Source organism: Rhinopithecus bieti, unplaced genomic scaffold, assembly GCF_001698545.2.
Source record: "Rhinopithecus bieti isolate Rb0 unplaced genomic scaffold, ASM169854v2 scaffold_42084, whole genome shotgun sequence".
NCBI lineage: Eukaryota > Metazoa > Chordata > Mammalia > Primates > Cercopithecidae > Rhinopithecus > Rhinopithecus bieti.
The window spans coordinates 2,602,816-2,628,124 of record NW_016818934.1 but is presented as its reverse complement, the minus strand read 5'-3'; the positions used below and the strand labels follow the sequence as shown (position 1 = coordinate 2,628,124).

At 42.1% G+C, this 25,309-nt stretch overlaps 1 protein-coding gene across 3 annotated transcripts in view; it reads right to left on the bottom strand.

Moving 5' to 3' along the window:
- Positions 1–25,309, bottom strand: part of ARK2N (arkadia (RNF111) N-terminal like PKA signaling regulator 2N) — a 105,026-nt gene that overhangs the window by 56,030 nt on the left and 23,687 nt on the right. The window lies entirely within an intron of this gene.

Below are 25,309 nucleotides of genomic sequence, written 5' to 3'. Positions count from 1 at the left end.
ATGGTCTCGATCTCCTGACCTCGTGATCCGCCCGTCTCGGCCTCCCAAAGTGCTGGGATTACAGGCTTGAGCCACCGCGCCCGGCGGAATGACTACTTTTACATTCAAATCCAAAAAGAAAGGAGGTAGGAGGAGGGGAGTTACAATAGAGAAACATCAAATTTTTTTTTTTTTGAGACAGGGTCTCACTCTGCCACCCAGGCTGGAGTGCAATGGTGCAATCTCAGCTGCAACCTCCGTTGCCGTGACTCAAGCAATTCTCTTGCCCCAGCCTTCCAAATGGCTGGGACTACAGGCGCACACCACCGCACCCAGCTAATTTTTGCATTTTTTGTAGAGACAGGATTTCACCATGTTGCCCAGGCTGGTCTCGAACTCCTGAGCTCAAGTGATCCACCCACTGTGGCCTCCCAAACTGCTGGGATTATAGGAGTAAGCCACCACACCTGGCCCCTACACTTATGCTTAAAAAAAAACAAAAACACACGCACACTCCAACTACATGCATTTGGCAAATGAGCAACCAAATACTATGCATCAAACTTGTCTGCAGTCCCCTCAATAGGAGTTGCTCTAGTGAAGCATTAAGATGAAAGGCCAGAATCTGATGCTTCCTCAATCCTACCTAGCTCCCACATACCTCATCATGCTGAATGTGAGGCTAGTGTTTAAATTGATGTTTTATCAACAATGGTCACCAAATACAGAACCCAAAAAGCCTAGTATATTCTATGAATGAATTAACGGATTTAAGAGAAAATACTCTACACCCATTTTACACTTTGGATGCTAAATTTAAAACCTAACACTCTACCACCACTGTGAGTGATACAACTCCAATTAACCATACAGGTACAGGATATAATATTTAACCTCAAAAGCTTATGACCTATACAGTTAAGTCCTTACTTAACATTGTCAACAGGTTCTTGCAAACTGAGACTTTAAGTGAAATGACGTTTAACAAAACCAATTTTTTCATTAACGTTATAACTAAAGGACATCATTCAAAGACCAGCAGTATCTTGTTCCATTTAAAGTTGCGGTTTCCAAGAACCTATTGAAAATCTGGTGGTTTTTAAAGAGGATGCTAAATATGGAAAGCAAGTAAATAACTTGCCCTGTAAGTGTTACAGTACAGAAAGCAACTATCATGTCCACAGGTCACAGACACACACAACCATTAATCTATATGGTATGCTAGTTAGGTGTAATGTGGCATTTCCATCGTCTCATTCCATCAAGTTACCTTGATAGTTCAATCTATAGTAGACAAAAACTAGGAAATACTTGAAAAATCCTTTAAAACAGATCTGACATGCCAAGTCCACTTTTGCTTAATACAAACATTCTGAACACCTGTTTTGTTTTTCATAGCCCTGTTCTCAGCTGTTGATAAAACAGGCATTCTGATTAAGTTTCCTTAACACATTCATGGAAACCAGAACATTCGTGGCCACTGAAACATTTGTTAATTTAAAACAATCCTAGGCCAGGAGTGGTGGCTCACACCTGTTATCCCAGCACTTTGGGAGGTGGAGGTGGGTGGATCACCTGAGGTCGGGAGTTTGAGACCAGTCTGGCCAACATGGTGAAACGCCATCTCTACTAAAAATACAAAAATTGGCCAGGCATGGTGGCGAGCACCTGTAGTCCCAGCTACTCGGGAGGCTGAGGCAAAAGAACCGCTTGAACCTGGGAGGCGGAGGTTGCAGTGAGCCAAGATAACGCCACTGTGCTCCAGCTTGGGTGACAGAGCAAGACTCCATCTCAAAAATAAATAAAATAAATAAAAAATAAATAAAACAACATTGTGTGCAGCCTACTTCACATATTTGTATCAATTATAGTACTAATGTTGGAGCTACGTGAAAATCAGCATAAAGATTTTTTCTGACACCATTACAAAAAAATGTAACACCTCTGAAAACCAACAGAGGGAGTAACAGTTAAACCAATGGAGACTGTTATACATAAAGCATGCTGTCAATACAAACATGAAATAAAATACTCATAGATACAAAATACCCCCAGGTATGAGGAATAAACCCAAGTTCTTTTTTTTAAGCCAAATTTAGCAGTGGAGGGGACCAAGATTTTCTAACTGAATAAAAATGAGAGTTAATTATATTATGGAGATTCAAGTTGTATATTCTGGAATAAAGATACTTCTCAAGGTCGGGCATGGTGACTCACACTTGTATTCCCAGCACTTTGGGAGGCCAAGGCGGGTGGATCACAAGATCAGGAGCTCAAGACCAGCCTGGCCAAGATAGTGAAACCCCATCTCTACTAAAAATACAAAAATCAGCCGGGCGTGGTGGCAGGCACCTGTAATCTCAGCTATTTAGGAGGCTGAAGCAGGAGAATCACTTGAACCCAGGAGGAGGAGCTTGCAGTGAGCCGAGGTCGCACCACTGCACTCCAGCCTGGGCGACAAAGTGAGACTCCGTCTCAAAAAAAAAAATTCTTCTTAAGGCTAAAATATCTGAGAAAATATACTCAGACAAAATTAATGTCAGCTATATAGGACAAACATCAAAGTCTCAATTTGTGAAAGAAGGCAGCACTGGATATTTTCAAAGTACATAATACAGCATCAGACTGAAAAGTAAATTTGTTAAAATGACCATACAACTCTTGTTTCTTCAAGAAATAAGTTGTGTGGATAACACAAGTAAATCTAGATTGTTTTTCCCTGTTTAAAAAAAAAATGACAATATGGCACATCATTCAATTTAATGATTATCTTTCAAGTTCCTTAAATTTGAGTGTTAACTGAGATTTAATTTCTACTACCTAAATTAGTAACTGGTATTGCAGTTAAAACCACTTAAATATGTTCAAATCAATCACAAAAGACTAGTATTGACCATAAATAGGACACAGGTTAGTTCATCATGGTATGTTCACACAATGTGGCCATTAAAAAAAGAAAAAGCATTTTATACAGAGAGATAAGAAACAGCTCTCACGCAATTTTAATGAAAAAAGATACATTATAGCATTTATGTAAATAAATAACAAAACTAAATTTACATGAGTTTACCTGTAGATGCACAGACTTTGGAAAGACACTTAAGAAAATAGTAATACCAACTTGGAAGGAAAGCAGGTGAATAAGGGAACAGGAGAAGACAGTGCGGTATGCAGTTTTGTATCTCTTGAATTCGTAATGTATGCAAGCATTATCTATTCAAAAAATCCACTCTGACATAAAAGTCTTCTGAAGAAAAAGTGCTTTTTTTGGGCCATAACACTAGACTACTCTTTGGGTCAAGTTTAGTCAATAAATTCTACTATGCTTTCTCCCTAGAGTGGAATTTTGCTATAATTAATTAAATACAGGAGAAAAAAGTCACAGAAAGTGAAAACATAAGCTCTGACTAAACTCCCTGCAGTGGAATAAAAACAAAGTGCGCTAACCACAGGGGGAAATGATGTCATACATAAAGATTAATATTTCCAAATGACCAGATTATTTACTGCATATATTGTTTTGGTCAAGGGGGGAAAATAGGTTTTCTGGTAGGAACAGTCAAGCAGCTAGCAGTATAAAATGATATAATTGTCAAATAGGAATTGCATCACAAAAATGGCATAAAAGGTTATCAACCCTCTGGGTTAACGCTGACAGTAAATTTACATTCAGTGAAGTAATAAATATACAACATTTTTCCTATTAGAACAGCACTTTCCCCCATGCTGTTCTTCCCTCCAATCTAAACACAACCTCCTCTACATGAGTACTAGAGCTCATCCCCCTCTCATTTCCCTAGAACCTTACATTATTGATTATTCCTTGGCTCTCGTCCACCTGTCACATCCAACTAGAACATTCATTCATTCATTCATTTTTGAAACCCTCCTTCGACCTATCACCTTCAATCTCACATCTCCCTCTCTAGGTATCATGCTCTTCTTTCACAGTCGATCTTATTATGAGAGCTGTATAAACTTCTATTTCCTCAACTCTCACACTCCCTTCTGCAACCCAATCCAACCTGACATCTCCTTCTATCAAACCAGTGGAACAAGCCTAGGCAACATGGCAAGACCCCATCTCTACAAAATATTTAAAAATTAGCTGGGCATGTGGCACATGCTGTGGTTCCAGCTACTGGGGAGACTGAGCAAGGAGGATGCCTTGAGCCCAGGGAGTCAGGGCTGCCATGAGCCGTGTTTGCATCAGTACGTTCCAGGCTGGGTGACAGAGCAAGACCCTGTCTCAAAAAACAAAAACAAAAAAACCAGTGGAACAGTTATTACCCGGGTCATTAATGACCTCCCTATCTCTAAATCCAACATATTTTGGCCCTAATCTTACTTAATATTTAAGCAGCATTTTATGCCTGACAACTCTCTCTGTTCTTTAAACCAATTAATGCTTTTCTTTGGCTTCAAGATTTCTCTATTCTTCTGGCTAGTCCTTCTCAGTCTACTTTGTAGGCTTAACTTCCTCTACCAAATCTCAGGATTTAGTCCTACATCTAGGTCCTTTTCCCATCCACCAACATGAGCTCTTCTTCTTTTTTTTTTTTTAAGACAGGGTCTCACTTTGTCACCCAGGCTGGAGTGCAGGGGCGCCATCTTGGCTCACTGTAACCTCTGTCTCCTTGGCCCAATTATTCCCACCCCCGCTCCTGCCTCAGCCCCCTGAAGTAGCTGAGACTACAGGCGCAAGCCACCATGCCTGGCTAATTTTTGTATTTTTTGTGGAGACGGGGTTTCACCATGTTGCCCAGGCTAGTTACAGACTCCTGAGTTCAAGTGATCGACCCACCTCGGCCTCCCAAAGTGCTAGGATTACAGGTGTGAGCCACCATGCCTGGCCCAATACCCAAAACCCACATTTTTCCAATACCATCCCTAGACTAGTAATTTTATTTCTCCAGCTCAGATCTCTAAACTCTATACCAGTCCACCCAAATACCCAGTTGACACCTGTATTTAGATTTTGGAAAGGTACCATAATCACATCATATCCAAATCCAGATCATCTCTGATCTACCCCACTCTGCTCCTTCTCTGGCTTTCTCTAGCTCAGTATATAGCACTATTGCTACTATCTCAGTTGCTCACGTCAAAAACCTGAGTTATCTTTGACAATGCCTTGTTCTTTACTTACTGCATCCCATTATTCACCACTTCCATCATTCACTAACTCCTATCAATCCCACCTCCTTAACAGTTTTCTAGTTTGTCCACTATTCTCTATCTCCGCTGTCACCACTCTAGACACAACCTCCATCATTTATTATCAATAGTACTGACTACCATCACTCTCTCTCTTCAGACTCAGTCTTTCTCCTATGCACCAACCTGTTTTCCATACAGTAGGTAGAGCAATATTTCTACAAGGTAAATATGTTATCTTTATGAGAGAAAGTAATTTTTAAAGTCCCTGAAGATAGGGTAGAGGAGGATAGGTAAAGGCAAGTTGAGATTTATCTGATGTTTTTCTCTCCCTTTAAAAGGGGATTATATATTGCTTTCTGATCAGTGGTGAATGTGGAGGAAAACAGATTATATGCAACAATCTGAAAAAACATGTTGTTGGCCAGGTGTGATGGCTCACGCCTGTAATCCCAGCACTTTGGGAGGCCCAGGCGGATGGATCACAAGGTCAGGGGTTCGAGACCAGACTGGCCAACATGGTGAAACCCCGTCTCTACTAAAAATACAAAAATTAGCCAGGTGTGGTGGCGGACGCCTATAGTCCAAGCTATTCGGGAGGCTGAGGCGGGAGAATCGCTTGAACCCAGGAGGCAGAGGTTGCAGTGAGCCAAGACCACGCCATTACGCTCCAGCCTGAGTGACAGAGCGAGACTCCATCTTTTAAAAAAAAAAAAAAAAAAAAAAAAAACACAGGTTGTTAATTATGGACAATGAAAATGAATTCACTTTTTAGTCCTTGTACTCTTTAAGAAACTAAGACAACAAAAGATGCGTACAGTTCAGAGTTAAACCATGGAATTTAAGCAGTATACAATGCCCAAACAGGAGACAGGGAGTATAAAGTATAAAGCTGAATAAGGCTACTTGTGAAAATCTGGAAGAGAAAAGTTGAGGAAGTTCTTATCAGACCTCCTTCTTGGTCAGCAAAGCTTAATACAAAGTGAAAAAGAAGGCAGGCTTGGGGGTTTGTTAAAAAAAAAAAAATGGAGAAGTGTTGTAACATCTGCTACAGAGAATCTGACAGAGATTAAAACTGCTGAGTACAATAATTCATACAGTCAGAACAATTCACAATGCTCAATTTCCAAACTATGGGACCATTAACACAAACTTAAGAGGAAAAATGTGATTGCTTTCCCTTGCTCAAAACCCCTGCCCACCTTTCTAGTTTTCATCTTGGGCCACTCACCCCCTAGCTCCCTCCAACTACCAAGAATATCACATAAAAAGAGTTTTTTCCAGATCTCTGGCCTTTCACAGTCATTTTCATTTTGTGCCTATCCTCTTGCTGGCTACCCTTCAGAAATTAGAATAATCCTTTGGTAATAATACAGGCTAATATTTTTAGCCTTTGATAAAATTACATACTAATATTACCCCTAGGAAATGCATATTACCCACATTATCCTCCTTCACTGTGCTTTGCACAATTGTAGTTAAGTAACTGTATACTGTAACTGGCTGATGTCTACTTCACATACATAAGGACACATAAAAAATTTAAGAACAGAGCCAGGCACGGTGGCTCACGCCTGTAATCCCAGCATTTGGAAGGCCGAGTTGGGTGGATCACAAGGTCAAGAGATCGAGACCATCCTGGCCAACATGGTGAAACCTCGTCTCTACTAAAAATACAAAAATTAGCTGGGCATGGTGGCGCATGCCTGTAACTCCAGCTACTAGGGGTGCTGAAGCAGGAGAACCGCTTGAACTTGGGAGGCAGAGGCTGCAGTGAGCTGAGATCAAGCCACTGCACTCTAGCCTGGCGACAGAGCGAGACTTCACCTCAAAAAAAAAAAAAAAAGAAAAGAAAAAAAAGATTTAAGAAAAGAAAATCATATAATCAACTACCATCCCAGCTGATTCATCTCTATCTGCAATAAGCAAAACAGACCTTAACACAAAAAGTATTATCAAGAAAAAAGGTATCATTCTAATTTTGCATGGACTAATGATAAACATTATAAGAATCTGTGTATGTTTTCTTTGGATTGCAAATTTCTTAAGGTATAAAGCAAGGTCATCAGTTAAGGTGAGGATGAATGAGGTAGTGCTGAAGTTGATGAGAGGACTAGGTGTGAAACAGTACTAGGAAAGTGAAGGAACCAGGGAAGTACAATATACTATAATATAATTTCCAGGCAATAGTAAGGGCCCACTCTAAGGATTGTAGCCATGAACTTAAGGACTGGTATATATGCATATGTTTTTCTCCTTTCAAGTTCAGCTGCATAAATCCAAGTGCAACAAGGTAAATCTTGGATTTAACCAGAATTTTAGTTTTGCCCAAGAAGTAGAACGAAGCAAGAAAGAAGCAAGAGGGTATGCAAGGAAATCATTCTAATGATCACATCAAGAAGGTACAGAGCACTAAAAATGGGATAGGTCAATGGAATGGACATCTCAACAGAGCCAAAAAATATTGAAATCAGGGTACTGTAAAGAATGAGCTAGAAAGATAGAATCCAAGAGTGCTGTGAATGAAACAGATTATGGAAGGGTTACAGTTATTGATAACTGACAGGATCTAAAACAATGCTACTAAAAGTGTTGTCTGTAAATCAATGTACACCTGCAGTGAAAGAAATATAGAAGGCAGGGCGCCGTGGCTCACGCCTGTAATCCCAGCACTTTGGGAGGCCAAGGCAGGTGGATCATGAAGTCAGGAGTTCAAGACCAGCCTAGCCAACATGGTGAAACCCTGTCTCCACAGAAAATACAAAAATTAGCCGGGCACAGTGGCACGCGCCTGTAACCCCAGCTACTCGGGAGGCTGAGGCAGGAGAATGGCTTGAACCCGGGAGGCGGAAGTTGCAGTGAGCCGAGACCGCACCACTGCACTCCAGCCTGGGTGACAGAGCGAGATTCCATCTCAAAAAGAAAAAAAAAAAGTATAGAAACTGAGTAATTACTGAGAAACTTATAACAACTTTATATTGTTACGACAATCGAAATCAGTATTTCAACTTCCTAGTAATCGATTTTTATCACGTTATAAAATAATCAATCCACAGTGGACTAGAAATAAAAATATACTGGTCCTTCACAATGGATAGTTCAAGAAGCCCTGGTTAGGGTACAACCATGGAAGTAGGTGACTGAGGTAAGGTGGTAGACAAAATCGTACAGGAGAGTTCCTCACAGAACTTAACTGAGTAGTGTCAGAAGGATCACTTATGCGTACACTGATATCAGTAAGAACTGACCAGGTGTAGTGGCTCACGCCTGTAATCCCAGCACTTTGGGAAATCAAAGTGGGAGGATCGCTTGAACCCAAGAGTTCAAGACCAGCCTGGGCAACACAGTGAGAGACGCTGTCTCTATTAAAAATTTAAAAATTAGTCGGGCATGGTGGCGCATGCCTGTAGCCCAGCTACTTGGGAGGCTGAGGTGGGAAGATGGCTCGAACCTGGGAGGTCAAGGCTGCAGTGAGCTGTGATTATGCCACTGTACTCCAGCCTGGGTGACAGAGTGAGGCCCTGTCTCAAAAAAATAAAAATTAAAAAAGGGCTGTGGCAGAGAGAGGAGGAGAATGAAGAGAAGTGGGTTAAAAGGTACAAACATACATTAAGATAAAAGGAATAAATTCAGTGTTTGATAGCAGGGCGGAGAAAACAAAACAAGGACTGTGTTTTAAGTATCCCCAACAACTCAGTTGAGTGATTCTCAAAGAGATAGTGTTTAATGTCTGAAATGAAAAGATTATTTAAATTATCCATAAATGAGATCAAACAGTATCAGTAAAGTCAGATTTGAGAGAAGATATTTTAAAGAGAGAGGAGGCAAGGTTTCATTCATCACAGATCAGGGAAGTTCTCTAAAGAGAAAAAATGGGGCTGAAGACCACTCTTTGGGTGACTACAGGTAGACTACAGGAAGAGTAAAAAGTTTGGTGGTAGAGGCCAAGCAGTGGCTCACCCCTATAATCCCGGCACTTTGGGAGGCAGGGGTGGGAGGATCTCTTAAGGCCAGGAGTTCCAGACCAGCCTGGGCAACACAGTGAGACTCCATATCTACAAAAAATTAAAAAGCTAGCCGTGTGTAATGGTGCATGCTTGTAGTCTCAGCTACTCAGGGAGCTGAGGTGGGAGGATCACTTGCGCCTTGGAGATTGAGGCTACAGTGAGCTATGATCATGGCACTGCACTCCAGCCTAGGAGACAGAGCAAAGAAAAAAAAGAAAAAAAAAAGCTTGGTGGTAGAGAAATAATCAACTTGGATTTGGACTGGATAATCCTCATAACACAGGTCTCTACTGGGAGCAGTGGCTCATGCCTGTAATCCCAGCACTTTGGGAGGCAGAAGTGGGAGGATCGCTTCAGTCCAGGAGTTAAAAACCAGCCTGGGAAACATGGCAAAACCCCACCTATAGCCAAGCATGGTGGCTCACACCTGTAATCCCAGCACTTCGGGAGGCCGAGGCGGGTCGATCACGAGGTAGGGAGATCGAGACCATCCTAGCTAACACAGCGAAACCCCGTCTCTACTAAAAATACAAAACATTAGCTAGACATGGTGGTGGGCGCCTGTAGTCCCAGCTACTCAGGAGGCTGAGGCAGGAGAATGGCGTGAACCTGGGAGGCGGAGCTTGCAGTGAGCTGAGATTACGCCACTGCACTCCAGACTGGGCGAGACAGCGAGACTCTGTCTCAAAAAACAAAACAAAAAAAAACCCACCTATAGAAAAAAATATTAAAAAATTAGCCGAGCATGGTAGCACGCGCCTGTAGTACCAGCTACTAGGGAGGCTAAGGTGGGAGGATGGTGTAAGCCGACGAGGTCAAGGCTGCAGTTAGCCGGGACTGCAGTACTGAATTAAATAATGCCCACCTGGGCAACAGAGTGAGACCCTGTCTTGAAAATACAAAACAATCCACAGGTCTCAAAAATATAGAAATACAGATTTTGACATCATTGATATAAGGACAGGTGATGGCTAAATACATCAATTCATCCAGGGAAAAACCACAGTGAACACAGAAGAGACTTTAACATAAAGTTCAAAAGATGTGAATCAATTGTTTTCATATATAAACTGACAGGCAAGGAATTATTTTTGGAGGGAAATAAGATATACCCATAAAACATAGAGAAAACATTCCTTCTTGAAATGCTCTTCTTAGATTGTTAACAACTTCCTGTAGGCTTAGATTGTAAGAAAGGACCATGATTAATGGAATCTTACCAAAAATCAAGCACCACCGGAAATCCTCCTGAAGATTTAGACACAGCATTGTATAAAATCATTAAGCACTCAATAAACTAAGACTTATTTTTTACCCCTTTCCGTATTACCTGTGAACAACCATCATTAACCATCCTTTAACATCACTAAAATGACATAATGCTCCCATTAAAACAAACAAATAGGCCAGGTACGGTGGCTCACTCCTACAATCCTAGCACTCTGGGAGGCCAAGGCGGGCACACTGTTTGAGCTCAGGAGTTCGAGACCAGAGTGGGCAACATGGTGAAACCCCATCTCTACTAAAATACAAAAAATTAGCCAGGCGTGGTAGTGGGCTCCTGTACTCAGCAGCCTGAGGCAGGAGAGTAACTTGAACCCAGGAGGCAGAAGTTTCAGTGAGCCAAGATCGCACCACTGCACTCCAGCCTGGGCAACAGAGCGAGATTCCGTCTCCAAAAAAAAAAAAAGAAGGGGGAAAAAAAGCCCAATAAACTAAAACTGTATCCTCCTTCCTAATTTAAGGAACGCAAAAAGTCATCTGCTGTTACAAGTTTATTGTTGCCACAGGCCCTTTTCCTTTTCAGTTGAAACCACAAGTTGACACCATAAACTGACAAAAGCACAGCCCGTTAAATGACAGTTTCTAAGATTTTCCTCTACACTCATGTAAAATAGGGTATTCTAATTGCTAGCATTCTTGCATCTATTTATTTTACATTACCAACCTAGAACTGTAAGAAACACAAGCAGCTAATGCCTCAAATATGGTCTACATAAACCAGTTAACTTATATTGCTGCTCCACATGCAAAAGTATTCATATTAGGTAATTTATGAATTTGATGTTTGTTTTACAAAACAATACTCTGAACTAAATAATGCTTTCTACTTAGACCAAAAAAGAAAGGCAACTTTAAAGAAAGTCAATGTTTTGCTAACAAAACAAAGCCTTTGCATACAAGAGGCTATAGTACTTTTCCTGTCACAGAAATTCAGGCTTACAAAAAAAGAAAAAGAAAGCCTAACAGGTGATCGATCCTGTTGATTCATTTGCAATCTAGGACTGGGCCTAGCAGGACACCTTCTGCTGCTTATCTAATTTAGCTTCAACACCAAGTGGATAGGGTGTATACCAATCTCCCTTGAGAGAATGAGAGAACAAGGGATTCTGCATAGAATTTACCACATTTTTTTCTAAGATTACTGCAGTCTTTCAGTTTATATAAAATTGATACTAAAAATTCTGTAACTGTGACAGAAAAAAAAAAAGAACATAAAAACAAGTCTATAAGACACATACTACAGATCAACTTTCCATGCAGGTCTCTTCTTACTTTCAATATTTAAATTCCTACCCACTTCCCTTCCTGTAAAAACTCAATCTATGCCCACAAATTCTCAAAAGGAATATAAGCCCACTCAAAAACAAACTAGGGGCTGAGTTCTCTGCTCTTTAAATCAAATCAGTCAGACTCCTTAAACATTTTGGGGGTTGTGGTAGCTCCCGCCTGTAATCCCAGTACTTTGGGAAGCCGAGGCGGGTGGATCACTTGAGCCCAGGAGTTTGTGACCAGCCTGGGCAACACGGCAAAACCCCATCTCTACTGAAAATACAAAAATTAGTTGGGCATGGTAGTGCATGCCTATAATCCCAGCTACTCAGGAAGCTGAGGCACAAGGATCACTTGAACCTGGGAGGCAGAGGCAGAGGTTGAGATCGTGTCCTTGCACTCTAGCCTGGACGACAGAGTGAGACTTTCTCAAAAAAAACAACAAAAAAAAACCTTCAGAAAAATTTGATTGTAATATTACCACAAAGAAATGCACATCGTGGCTGGGCGCGGTGGCTCAAGCCTGTAGTCCCAGCACTTTGTGAGGCCGAGACGGGCGGATCACGAGGTCAGGAGATCGAGACCATCCTGGCTAACACGGTGAAACCCCATCTCTGCTAAAAAATACAAAAAACTAGCCAGGCATGTTGGCGGGCGCCTGTAGTCCCAGCTACTTGGGAGGCTGAGGCAGGAGAATGGCGTAAACCCAGGAGGCAGAGTTTGCAGTGAGGTGACATCTGGCCACTGCGCTCCAGCCTAGGCGACAGAGCGAGACTCTGTCTCAAAAAAAAAAAAAGAAAGAAATGCACATCAAGTGTGCATCTTGACACATTCATATAAAATGAACTTATCTATGTAATGACCATATACAGAACATTCCCAACACCCCAGAAGCATCCCTCGTGTCCCCTCTAGTCACTATCCACCCTAGAAAGTAACCACTATTTGACATTTATCACAAATCATTTTGCCTGTTCTTTTATTTTTGTGTCAAGTTTCTTTAGTTCAACAATGTCTCTGAAGCTTATCCATGCAACAGTATGCAATAGCAGCTTATTTTCATTACTACAAAGTATTCCACTGTATAACTATATCACAATTTATGCATTCTACTCTTGATAGACATTTGTGATTTTTTTCAGTTTGGGACATCATGAGCAATGCATTCATGAAAAGTTTCATACATGTCTTCTGGTGCACGTTTGCACATGTTTCTGTTGTATATATACCCAGGAGTTAATACAACTCCTAGATTAAGTCACAGAATATGCTTATGTTCAGCTTTACTAGAAAGTTTTCCCAAATGCTTCCATCAATTTGTCCTCCTGCCAACAATGTCTGGAGAGTCTCTGTTTTTTTCACACTTTACCAGCACTAGTATTGTTGGTTTTTTGTTTGTTTCAGGCATTTATTTTAGTCATTCTGGTGGAAGCAAAACAGTATTCCCTCCAAGTCCTTCATATCTAGAAGACACATGATCTACATATTTCTATTTCATTCTCCAACAGTAACAAAAATGGCAGGAATATCAGATCTAGTTTTATTTTTTGAGACCAAGTCTCACTCTGTTGCCCAGGCTGGAATTCAGTGGAGCGATCTCGGTTCACTGCAACCTCTGCCTCCCAGGTTCAAGCAATTCTCCTCCTTTAACCTTCTGAGTAGCCGAGATTATAGGCACCCGCCACTACGCCCAGCTAATTTTTGTATTTTTAGTAGAGACGGGGTTTCACCACGTTGGTCAGGCTGGTCTCAAAACTCCCGACCTCAGGTGATCCAACTTCCTCAGCCTCTCCACACAAATATAGTGCACACAATCTCTCCAAACAAATATAGTCTCTTCCTTCTCTATAATCCCTCCAGTGACACTAATGCAGCAGTTATTTGAGAATATCTTACTTCATCCTTAACTAAAGTGCTGAGTTCATGCTAACTACACACAAATAAATGCCTTTTCTATGTTGAATGCCTTTTCTATGCTACAAGTACACGGGTGCTAGCAGGGCACTTATCAGCTAGCGTGCATGCTACCCAAAAAGGGCAACTAGATCCTGAGGAAATTACAACATTTTTAATATTTTGCGAACTATCAACAAAGTAAGAAAAACTCAAAGTGTACCTCCCAACACAGACACAACAGTGAGCTAAAAACTGGACATAAAACAACCTGAAAATACTAGAGTTGTCCTGGGAGCAAATACCATACTAGTTTGAGAACAGAGATTAAGCTTTAGGCCAGGGCAAAGTTAAGAAAACTAGATCTAGGCCAGGCACTGTGGCTCACGCCTGTAATCCCAGCACTCTAGGAGGCTGAGGAAGGTTGATCACCTGAGGTCAGAAGTTCGAGACCATCTTGGCCAACATGGCGAAACCCCGTCTCTACCAAAAATACAAAACTTAGCCAGGTGTAGTGGCACGCGCCTGTAATCCCAGCTACTCAGGGGGCTGAAGGAGGAGAATCACTTGAACCCAAGAGGCAGAGGTTGCAGTGAGCCGAGATCACTCCACTGCACTCCAGCCTGGGTAACAGAGTGAGACTCGGTCTCAAAAAAAAAAAGAAAACTAGATCTGATATTCCTGCCATGAGTTGGGACCCTCACAGTAGCTTATACCACTAGTGAAAAGGAGATCTAGGGGGAAAAAAACACCTGCCAACAGAGGGCTTACAAGAACCTTGCAGGCCAATGCTGGGAGATCAGAACTCGGAGAATTTGATACCACTTCCTTATTATTACTGGGATCTAGAATTCAAATTTACATTGTTCATGTGGTCAAGAAACCCTGAAAAAGCGAAGAAATCCGCAATGAAGGAAAGCATTGTCACCCTAGGATCTCAGAATCTCCATCACATAAATTTAACCAAATAGAGTTTATAGGACAAAAAAAGTCCAAAATGGACAAAAACACAAGTCTACTTCACAGAGTCTGTTGAAACTACAAACACATATTCAAACCCACAAGGAATCATCCTACACATACTTTTTTGAAAGTCAATATGAAAAGTATTTCAAAATTTAAAAAAATAAAAAATAAAAATAAATTTAAAAAAACAAGGTCAGGCATAGATCACATTTGCAATCCTAGCACTTCGGGAGGCCAAGGTAAGGAAAGATCTCTTGAGCTCAAGAGTTCAAGACCAGCTTGGGCAATATAAGGAGATCCTACCTCTACAAAAAAAAATTTTGAAAATTAGCAAGACATGGTGGCATGCACCTGTGGTCCCAGCTATTCGGGAGGCTGAGGTGGGAGGATCACTTGAATCCAGGAGGTTGAGGATGCAGTGAGCTGTGATCACACCACTGCACTCCAGCCTGGGTGACAAAGCAAGACCCTGTCTCAAAAAAAAAAAAAAAAAAAAGAAAATGATATAATCAAAATAGTAGTAGTGCCCTACTGGCACCCATGTACTTGTAGCATAGAAAAGGCATTCAACATAGAAAAGGCATTTATTTGTGTGTAGCTAGCACGAGCTAGGCACTTTAGTTAAGGATGAAATAAGATATTCTCAAATAACTGCTGCATCAGTGTCACTGTCTCAAAAAAAAAAAAAATGATGTAATCAAAATAAGCAGGGACAATGACAACAGATGCTAAAAAATATTCAGAGGTCCAATGCAATGCTTTGCAGCTGTAGAAATGAAGAAGAAGCCACTTCATGGATACTGCTACCTACAGCCAGACTTCAACTGCCCTAGCTGTGCCAAAGCCCAACCACAAAAATCCCATCCTGGCCAGGTGCGGTGGCTCACACCTGCAATCTCAGCACTTCGGGAGGCTGAGGCGGGCGGATCATCAGGTCAGGAGTTCGAGACCAGCCTGACCAACATAGTGAAACCCCATCTCTACTAAAATACAAAATTAGCCAGGCATGGTGGTGCGTGCCTGTAATCCCAGCTACTGAGGAGGCTGAGGCAGGAGAATCGCTTGAACCCGGAAGGTGGAGGTTGCCGTGAGCCAAGATTGCGCCACTGCACTCCAGCATGGGCGACAGAGCAAGACTCTGTCTCAAAAAAAAAAACAACACACCTGTATCCTGCGATATCCTGGTCCTGACATCTTGTCCCTGGCAAATCCTGAACTCAGTATAAATGACTCCCATTTTCCATAAACTGATAAAATTGATTGATTAGATGGACAGCAAACATGGTCTTTTGGAAAAATGAGCAATTCAGGGTTTGGTCAGAGAAAGAGAACCACCAGGCCTTAAAAATATACCCTCTGCCCCCAGCACAAACACACACACATGTGCACACACACACAAACACTATAAAGAACTTTCTATAAGGCAATCTTTGCATCTGATGCTGGCACTTAAAATCCACAGGGCTGCAGGTGAGACAGAAAGACGGATGGGGCAGAGAACAAGTAGGAGAGAGCAAGAAACAATGAGCTAGAAATCACACACACAAGCTTAAGTCCACAGGACAAACTGAACTCTGTATTAGTTCTTGTTGCCTCTAACCTTGATGGTATAGATGTCCTACAGAATCAAACCTCTTTGTCAAACAGCTAAACATATACCTAGCCCGAGTCAGCAGAGCTGAAGAAGATCAGGAAGGAGATCTAGGGGAGGGTAAAACAGTTGCAGTCCCATAAGCTGCTTCACTACAAAGAAGTGACATGAGTCAACAGATAAGCAACAATGTATATAAGCAACAAAATGGCCACTCTCCAAATCTCCTACAGTAATCTCTCTTGTGCCCAACCTTACAAGAAAGACACAGGAAAGTGCAATCACAGCATTTTGGGAGGTTGAGGTGGGTGGGTGATCACTTGAGGTCAGGAGTTCAAGACCAGCCTGGCCAACATGGTGAAACCCCATCTCTACCAAAAATTTAAAAATGAGCTGGGTGTGGTGGCACAAACTTGCAATTCCAGCTACTTGGGAGATTGAGGCAGGAAGACTTGCTTGAAGCCAGGAGACAGAGGTTGCAGTGAGCCGAGATCACTCCACTGCACTCCAGCGTGGGCAAGAGAGAGAGAGATTCCATCTCAAAAGAATAATAATAATAATTTTAAAAATTTAAAAAGAAAGATACAGGAAAGAGGTTTCCAGGAAATGTAGTTCAGCCTAACTGGGATGACATGTAAGCCCACCATAGAAAGGTAAAAGATGGCAAGAATACTGTGAAAGCAAAGAAAGGTTTAGGGTCTAGAGGTGCAAAACAAGCAAGAAGGTCTTAAATATTGACTGAGGGCAACTCTCAAATTTAATTTTGCTTTATCTCATTTACTCCCGGACTGCTTTCAAACCCATAATCTTTGTGTGCTCATTTACTGCAATTCTATGGGTTCCATATTTCCCATTTCATCTTCCAATTCTAGCTGGACTACAGATTAACTTTACGATTATATCATGAGAAAACTAAGCTACAAAAGGACTACAAATGAAGAACTCTTTTCTATATTAGAAAGGATCTCTAGGGTCCATTTTTAAGAAAGAAAAAGGCTGGGCACGGTGGCTCACACCTGTAATCACAGCACTTTGGGAGGCCAAGGCAGGCGAATCACATGGTCAGGAGTTCGAGACCAGCCTGGCCAACATGGTGAAACCCCATCTCTACTAAAAATACAAATATTAGCAGGGCATGGTGGCGCACGCCTGTAGTCCCAGCTACTCGGGAGGCTGAGGCAGAAGAATTGATTGAACCCAGGAGGTGGCAACAGACCAAAACTCCATCTCAAAAAAAAGACGAGTGTGTACAACATGGTATTTGTATAAAACATGAGAGAAGAAAATCTACCTACATTTGTGTACTTTAAAAATCTATAAGGAAACAGGAAATTAGTAATTGTTACTTGTGAAAAGTAGGAAGGTGAAAGGTAGATAGAGAATCAAAATGGGAGAATCAACTTTTTATTATATTATCTCATAGTTCTTCATTTTATGGACCAATGTAAAATTAATCTTTCAAAACTGCATTACAATGTAAGTATTAAAATTAAATTTAAAAAAAAACCAAACCATTCTTTTTTTTTTTTTTGAGATGCAGTCTCGTTCAGTCACCCATTCTGGAGTGCAGTAGCGCAACCTCGGCTCACTACAACCTCCACCTCCTGGGTTCAAGTGATTCTCGTACCTCAGCGTCCCAAGTAGCTGGGACTACAGGCTCTGTCACCACACCCGGCTAACTTTTGTATTTATAGTAGAGACGGTGTTTCACCATGTTGGTCAGGCTGGTTTTGAACTCCTGACCTCAAGTGATCCACCCACCTCAGCCTCCCACAGTGCTGGGATTACAGGCGTGAGCCACCACACCTGGCCCAGAATTTTCAAAAATGGAAATATCGTAGGAAAAATTGGGCAGGTTAAGTAACAGAATACACACAGCTAAAGAGAAAACTAGCAAACTAAAAGACAGATTTGAAGAAAATACCCATAATGGCATACAAAAAAATGAGATGGAAAGTACATCATGCAGAATCATAAGTAGGCTTTAAGTCCTAATCAAGGAACTACCAACACATGTCCTCCAGGATTTCAGAAATGCTACAGATCAGTGACCCCAGTGTACTTCCTGTTTCCCCCTTTTTGAAAAGAGTCTACAGATATCATCCAATGACTAACCCGCTATTATATGTTGGGTATATATACAGGAACAGGTAAGTTCTCTCTTTAGTTCACAAGTTTTCAGATCAAATGAAACTGTATTCAAGGAACTACATTCAAGGAACCTCACCGGAGAAGCTTCAGCCAAAGTTGGACTTAATTAAATGCTGTAAAGAGATAAGACTTTGGCCAGACATGGTGGCTCACGCCTGCAATCTCAGCACTTTGGGAGGCCAAGGTGGGCGGATCACTTGAGGTCAGGAATTGGAGACCAACCTGGCCGACACAGTGAAACCCCGTCTCTACTAAAAACACAAAAATTAGCTGGCGTAGTGGTGGACGCCTGTAATCCCAGCTACTAGGGAGGCTAAGGCAGGAGAATCACTTGAACCCAGAAGGCAGAGGTTGCAGTGAGCCATGATTGCGCCACTGCACTCCAGCCTGGGCAGTAGAGCGAGACTCTGCCTCAAAAAAAAAAAAAAAAAAGAAAAGAAAGGGACATGACTTTTGGGCAATCTTGGAAGGTAAGTATATCCAGCATGTGGAAAACTGTAAATAACTCATGGCCACAAAACAGGAACTAAAGTCTTTTTTTTATATGTTCACAAATTCTTTGATGTTTCTCCCTTCAAAAGGGTGACCTTAATTCTCCTCTCTTGAAGGCAGGTTGGACTTGGTGGCTTGCTTCTAATAACAGAAGATGGTAGAAGTAATGTTCTATGATTTCCAGGATGAGGTTATAAAGAAGACAGTTACCACCTGGCATGCTTTTCTCTCTTTATTCTCACTTCTCTCCCTAGGATTGCTCCCTCTAGAGACACAAGCCACCATTCCATGAGGGCACTCTTGGAGAGGTACAAATGGAAAGAATCTGAGGTTTCCACTAAAAGCCAACACTATCTTGCCAGCCATGTGAGTGAGTCACTTTGCAAACTGATACTCCAGCCCATCAGGCCTACAAATAACAGAAGCCTCAAGCTGACAACCTGACTGCAATCTCATAAAGTCAAAACTGACCAACTAGTTAGTTGCTCCCCTAAATATCTGACTCTCAGATGCTGAAATGATAAATGTTTATTGCTAATATCACCCCACTAAATTTTGGGACAATTTTTATGCAACAATAGGTACAAAAATACAAGCGGTATTATCTTACAAATGCAAAATAGGCTTAACATTTACAACTCGGCCAGGCGAGGTGGCTCACGCCTGCAATCTCAGCACTTCGGAAGGCTGAGGTGGGCGGATCACAAGGTCAGGAATTCAAGACCAGCCTGGTCAACATAGTGAAACCCCATCTCTACTAAAAATACAAAAATTGGCCAGGTGTGGTGGCACACGCCTGTAATCCCAGCTTCTCAGGATGCTATAGCAGGAGAATCACTTGAACCTGGGAGGCAGAGGTAGTAGTGAGCCAAGATTGTACTACTGCACTCCAGCCTGGGTGACACGAGCGAAACTCCGTCTCAAAAAAAAAAAAAAATTTAAAACTCAATCACTGTAATTCTCCATATTAAGAAAATATACAGGCCTGTAATCCCTATACCTTGGGAGGCCGAGGCAGGCAGATCACAAGGTCAGGAGCTCGAGACCAGCCTGGCCAATATGGTGAAACTCTGTCTCTACTAAAAATACAAAAATTAGTCAGGCGTGGTGGCACACACCTGTAGTCCCAGGAGGGACTGGGTACTTGGGAGGCTGAGGCAGAAAAATCACATCACTTGAACCCAGGAGGCAGAGGATGCAGTGAGCAGAGATCGTGCCACTGCACTCCAGCCTGAGGAACACAGCAAGACTCCATCTCAGGGAAAAAAAAAAAGCATATATACATATATATATATATGAACTGTAATTCCATATTATTACCAATTAGAAAATGAAACTTAAAAAGCAACACTCAGTGAACTATGACAGCATCAATGCACTCCAGCCTAGGCAACGGAGTGAAGCCTTGTCTCAACAAATAAAAAATAAAAAGAATGCAAAGCAATCCTGTGAGATGGAAAGAGATGTAGAGAGCTGTTGCGCAACAATATGCATGTAGTTAACACTACTGTACTGCATACTTAAAATGATGTATGTAATGATGGTAAGTTTATGTTTTTTTAACCACTTTTTTTGGAGACCACCTTACTCTATTACCCAGGCTAGCGTACAGTGGCATAAACATGGCTCAGAGCAGCCTTAAGGTCCTGGGCTCAAGTGATCTTTCTGCTTCAGCTTCCCAAGTAACTGAAACCACAGGCATGTGTCACCATACCTCATTAATTTAAAAATTTTTTTTCTTTGTACAGACAGGGTCTTGCCATGTTGCCAGGGTTGTGGTGTTAAACTCCTGGGCTACCTTCCAATGAGAAGCAGGACAACATTTCTCATCCTGCCCCCAGCTACCTGTCGCTGAGCCTAAGTTCTGGCAACTGTTGCTAGAGGAATGGGCTTCCTTCTTAACATCCCCCACTTGGGAGAACAGAGGCTCCATGTTGGGCACAGCAACAATGAAAAGAGTGTGTCTATGATCACCCATGACCTGGCACCATTTCCCATATTTATTTTTAAAACATGAATCTACACATTAAGGTAGCTCAATAAACTCCAAGTAGGATAAATGCAAAGAGAGCCACAATGAGACACATCACAATAAAAATGCTGAAACCCCCCAAAAAAAAAATCTTGAAAGGGAAAAATGACTTATTACTCACAAAGAAAACTCAATAATATTAACAGTTGAATTTCCAATAGAAACAATGAAAGCCCGAAGGCAGTGGATAGCATATTCAAAGTGCTCAAGGGAAGAAAAAATGTTTTCAAAATCCTATATCCAACAAAGCTATCTTCTAAAAATGACGGTGAAATAAACCTTCCGAGACACAGAGAATTTGTTGGCAGTGAATCTAGCTTACAAGAAATACTAAAGAAATCTCTTCAGACTAAAAGCAAGTGACCCTAGATAGTAATGAAAAGTCATACAAATAAACAAAAAACAAAAATAACTGCATAAAAGTAATTATGCAATTATTTTTCAAAAGACTACAAATGGGCCAGGCATAGTGGCTCAAGCCTATAATCAAACCATTTTGGGAGGCTGAGGTGGGCAGATCACTTGAGCTCAGGAGTTTGAGACCAGCCTGGGCAACGTGGCGAAACTCTTCTCTATAAAAAATACAAAAATTAGCCGGGCGTAGTGGCTCATACCTACGGTCCTAGTTACTTGAGAGGCTAAGGTAGGAGGATGGATTAAGCCCAGGAGGTCAAGGCTATAGTGAGCTGAGACTGTGCCACTGCACTCCAGCCTGGGCAACAGAGCAAGACCTTGTCCCCCAAAAAGGAGAATACAAATGCCTATTTCTTTTTTTTTTTTTTCCCCTCTTAACTGACTTAAAAGCCAACTGCTGTATAAAGCAGTATGTATGTAAATATATTGTTAGGCCTACAAGATATACAAATGTAATATATTTGCCAATAAAAGCATAAAGGAGGCCAGGCACATTGGTTCACACCTGTAATCCCAGCACTTTGGGAAACTGAGGCAGGTGGATCACCTGAGGTCAGGAGTTCGAGACCAACCTGGCCAACACGGTGAAACCCCGTCTCTACTAAAATACAAAAAAATATAGCTGGGTGTGGTGATGAGCACCTGTCATCCCAGCTACTTGGGAGGCTGAGGCAGGAGAATCACTTGAACCCAGGAGGCAGAGGTTGAAGTGAGCCAAGATTGCGCAATTGCATTCCAGCCTGGGCAAAGAGCGAGACACTGTCTCAAAANGGTTCACACCTGTAATCCCAGCACTTTGGGAAACTGAGGCAGGTGGATCACCTGAGGTCAGGAGTTCGAGACCAACCTGGCCAACACGGTGAAACCCCGTCTCTACTAAAATACAAAAAAATATAGCTGGGTGTGGTGATGAGCACCTGTCATCCCAGCTACTTGGGAGGCTGAGGCAGGAGAATCACTTGAACCCAGGAGGCAGAGGTTGAAGTGAGCCAAGATTGCGCAATTGCATTCCAGCCTGGGCAAAGAGCGAGACACTGTCTCAAAAAAAAAAAAAAGCACAAAGGAGGTAAGTGAAAGCAAAGCTGTATTGGGCTAAGAAAATGACAGCAGGCCAGGCACGGTGGCTCATGCCTGTAATCCCAGCACTTTGGGAGGCCGAGGCAGGCGGATCATGAGGTCAGGAGTTTGAGACCAGCCTGACCAACACGGTGAAACTCCTTGTCTACTAAAAATACAACAATTAGCTGGGCGTAGTGATGCGCACCTGTAATCCCAGCTACTCAGGAGGCTGAGGCGGCATAATCGCTTAAACCTGGGAGGTAGGGCTTGCAGTGAGCTGAGATCACGCCAATGCACTCCAGCCTGGGCGACAAAGCGAGACTCCATTTCAAAAAAAAAAAAAAATTGACTGCAGATGGTATCCTGAATTCACAGGAACAAATGAAAAAAATCAGAAATGACAAATACAGGTAATTAATATAATAAAAACTATAACTATATTCAGTCTCTACTCTTCTCCTAGCTTCTTTATATTTTGTTTTGGTTTTGGAGACAGAGTCTCATTCAGTCGCCCAGGCTAGAGTGCGGTGGCATGATCTCGGCTCACTGCAAGCTCCGCCTCCCGGGTTCACGCCATTCTCCTGCCTCAGCCTCCCGAGTAGCTGGGACGACAGGCGCCCGCCACTATGCCCGGCTTATTTTTTTTGTATTTTTAGTAAAGACAGGGTTTTACCGTGTTAGCCAGGATGGTCTCGATCTCCTGACCTCGTGATCCGCTCGCCTCAGCCTCCCAAAGCGCTGGGATTACAGGTGTGAGCTACCACGCCGACCTTCTCCTAGCTTCTTTACAAGGCATAAGATTGTATGAAGTGGTAACTGTAACAATATACTGAGTTCACAAAATTTTTAGATATAATACACATAATATCCCTAATCTAAAAATCCCCAAATCCAAAATACTCCAAAATCAAAAACTTTCTGACGGCCGACATGACACTCAAAAGAAATGTTCATTAGAGCATTTCAAATTCTGAATTTTTCAGATCAGAAATGCTCAACTTGTAAGTATAACGCAAATTTTTTTTAAAAAATGCAAAACTCGAAACACTTCTGCTCCCAAACATTTTGGAATAAAATGCTCAAACTGTACCCAAAAGGGTTTGGATAAGACCACCATAAAGAGTAACATATATATCTCACTGGAATTTAGTAAAAATATTAGTTAGAAAGATCAGTTTTGGGCCAGGTGCAGTGGCTCATGCCTGTAATCCCAAAACTTTGGGAGGCCGAGGCGGGTGGATCACAAGGTCAGGAGATAGAGACTACCCTGGCTAACACGGTGAAACCCCGTCTCTACTAAAAATGCAAAAAATTAGCCGGACGTGGTGGTCGGCGCCTGTAGTCCCAGCTACTCGGGAGGCTGAGGCAGGACAATGATGTGAACCCGGGAGGCAGAGCTTGCAGTGAGCCTAGATCACGCCACTGCGCTCTAGACTGGGCGAAAGAGTGAGACTCCGTCTCAAAAAAAAAAAAAGAAAGAAAGATCAGTATCATACAAACCAACTTAAAATGACATTTTGAGGCAATCAGGAAAAAGTAAACACAGATCAGATAGCAAATTATTTTATATTATTATTAATTGTTACAGATGACAATGGTATAATGGTTGGGTTTCTTCAAAAGTTTATCTGGGCCAGGCACAGTGGCTCATGCCTATAATACCAGCACTTTGGGAGGCTGAAGCAGGTAGATCACTTGAGGTCAGAAGTTCGAGACCAGCTTGGTCAACATGGCGAAACCCTGTCTCTACTAAAAATACAAAAATTAGTCAGGTGTGGTGGCACACACTTGTAATCCCAGCTACTTTGGAGGCTAAGGAGGAGGGCCGCTTGAACCCAGGAGGCACAGGTTGCAGTGAGTCGAGATCGTGCCACTGCACTCCAGCCTGGGTGACAGAGCAAGACTCCCCCTCAAAAAAAAAAAGTTTATGTGAGATGCCAGGCACGGTGGCTCAAGCTGTAATTCCAGCACTTTGGGAGGCCAAGGCAGGAAGATTGCTTAAGCCCAGGAGTTTGAGACCAGCCTGGGTAACATCATGAGGCCCCATCTCTACAATGGGAATGACAGTGCACACCTGTGGTCCTTGCTACTTGGGAGACCAAGGAAGGAGAATTGCTTGATCCCAGAAATTCCAGGCTGTAGCAAACTATAATCAAAACACTGCACTCCAGCCTGAGCAACTGAGTGAGGTTCTATCTCAAAAAAAAAAAAAAAAAAAGGTTAAATAAAAGACTTTAGGAAAAAATTAATGAAAGCAGAAAGCATAACTAAAAACAAATGGTAAAATGTGGATAATCATTGAAACTGTGTAATAAGTAGGTACACAGGGAATCATTATTACACATCTCTGAGTATATTTTAAAGTCTTTGAAAATACATTTAAGGCCAGGCATGGTGGCTCATGCCTGTAAATACAGTACTTTGGGAGGCCAAGGCACTTGAATCACTTGAGGTCAGGAGTTCAAGACCAGCCTAGCCAACATGGCGAAAACCAGTCACTACTAAAAATACAAAAAATTAGCCAGGCCTCGGAGCACACACCTGTAGTCCCAGGTACTCGGGTGGCTGAGGCAGAATTGCTTGAACACGGGAGGCAGAGGTTGCAATGAGTCAAGATCACACCACTGTACTACAGCCTGGACCACAGAATGAGACTCCATCTCAAAAAAAAAAAAATTAATTAATTAATTAAATTTAAATTTAAATTAAAACAAGAGGCCGGGCATGGTGGCTCACACCTGTAATCCCAGCACTTTGGGAGGCCAAGGCGGGCAGATCACAAGGTCAGGAGTACAAGACCAGCCTGGTCAACATGGTGGAACCCCATCTCTACTAAAAATACAAAAAAAATAGCCAGGCCTGGTGGCACACGCCTACAGTCCCAGTTACTCGGGAGGCTGAGGTGGGAGAATCGCTTGAACCTGGGAGGTGGAGGTTGCAGTGAGCCCAGTGAGCCGAGACCACGCCATTGCACTCCAGCCTGCACAACAGAGCGAGACTCCGTCTCAAAAAAAA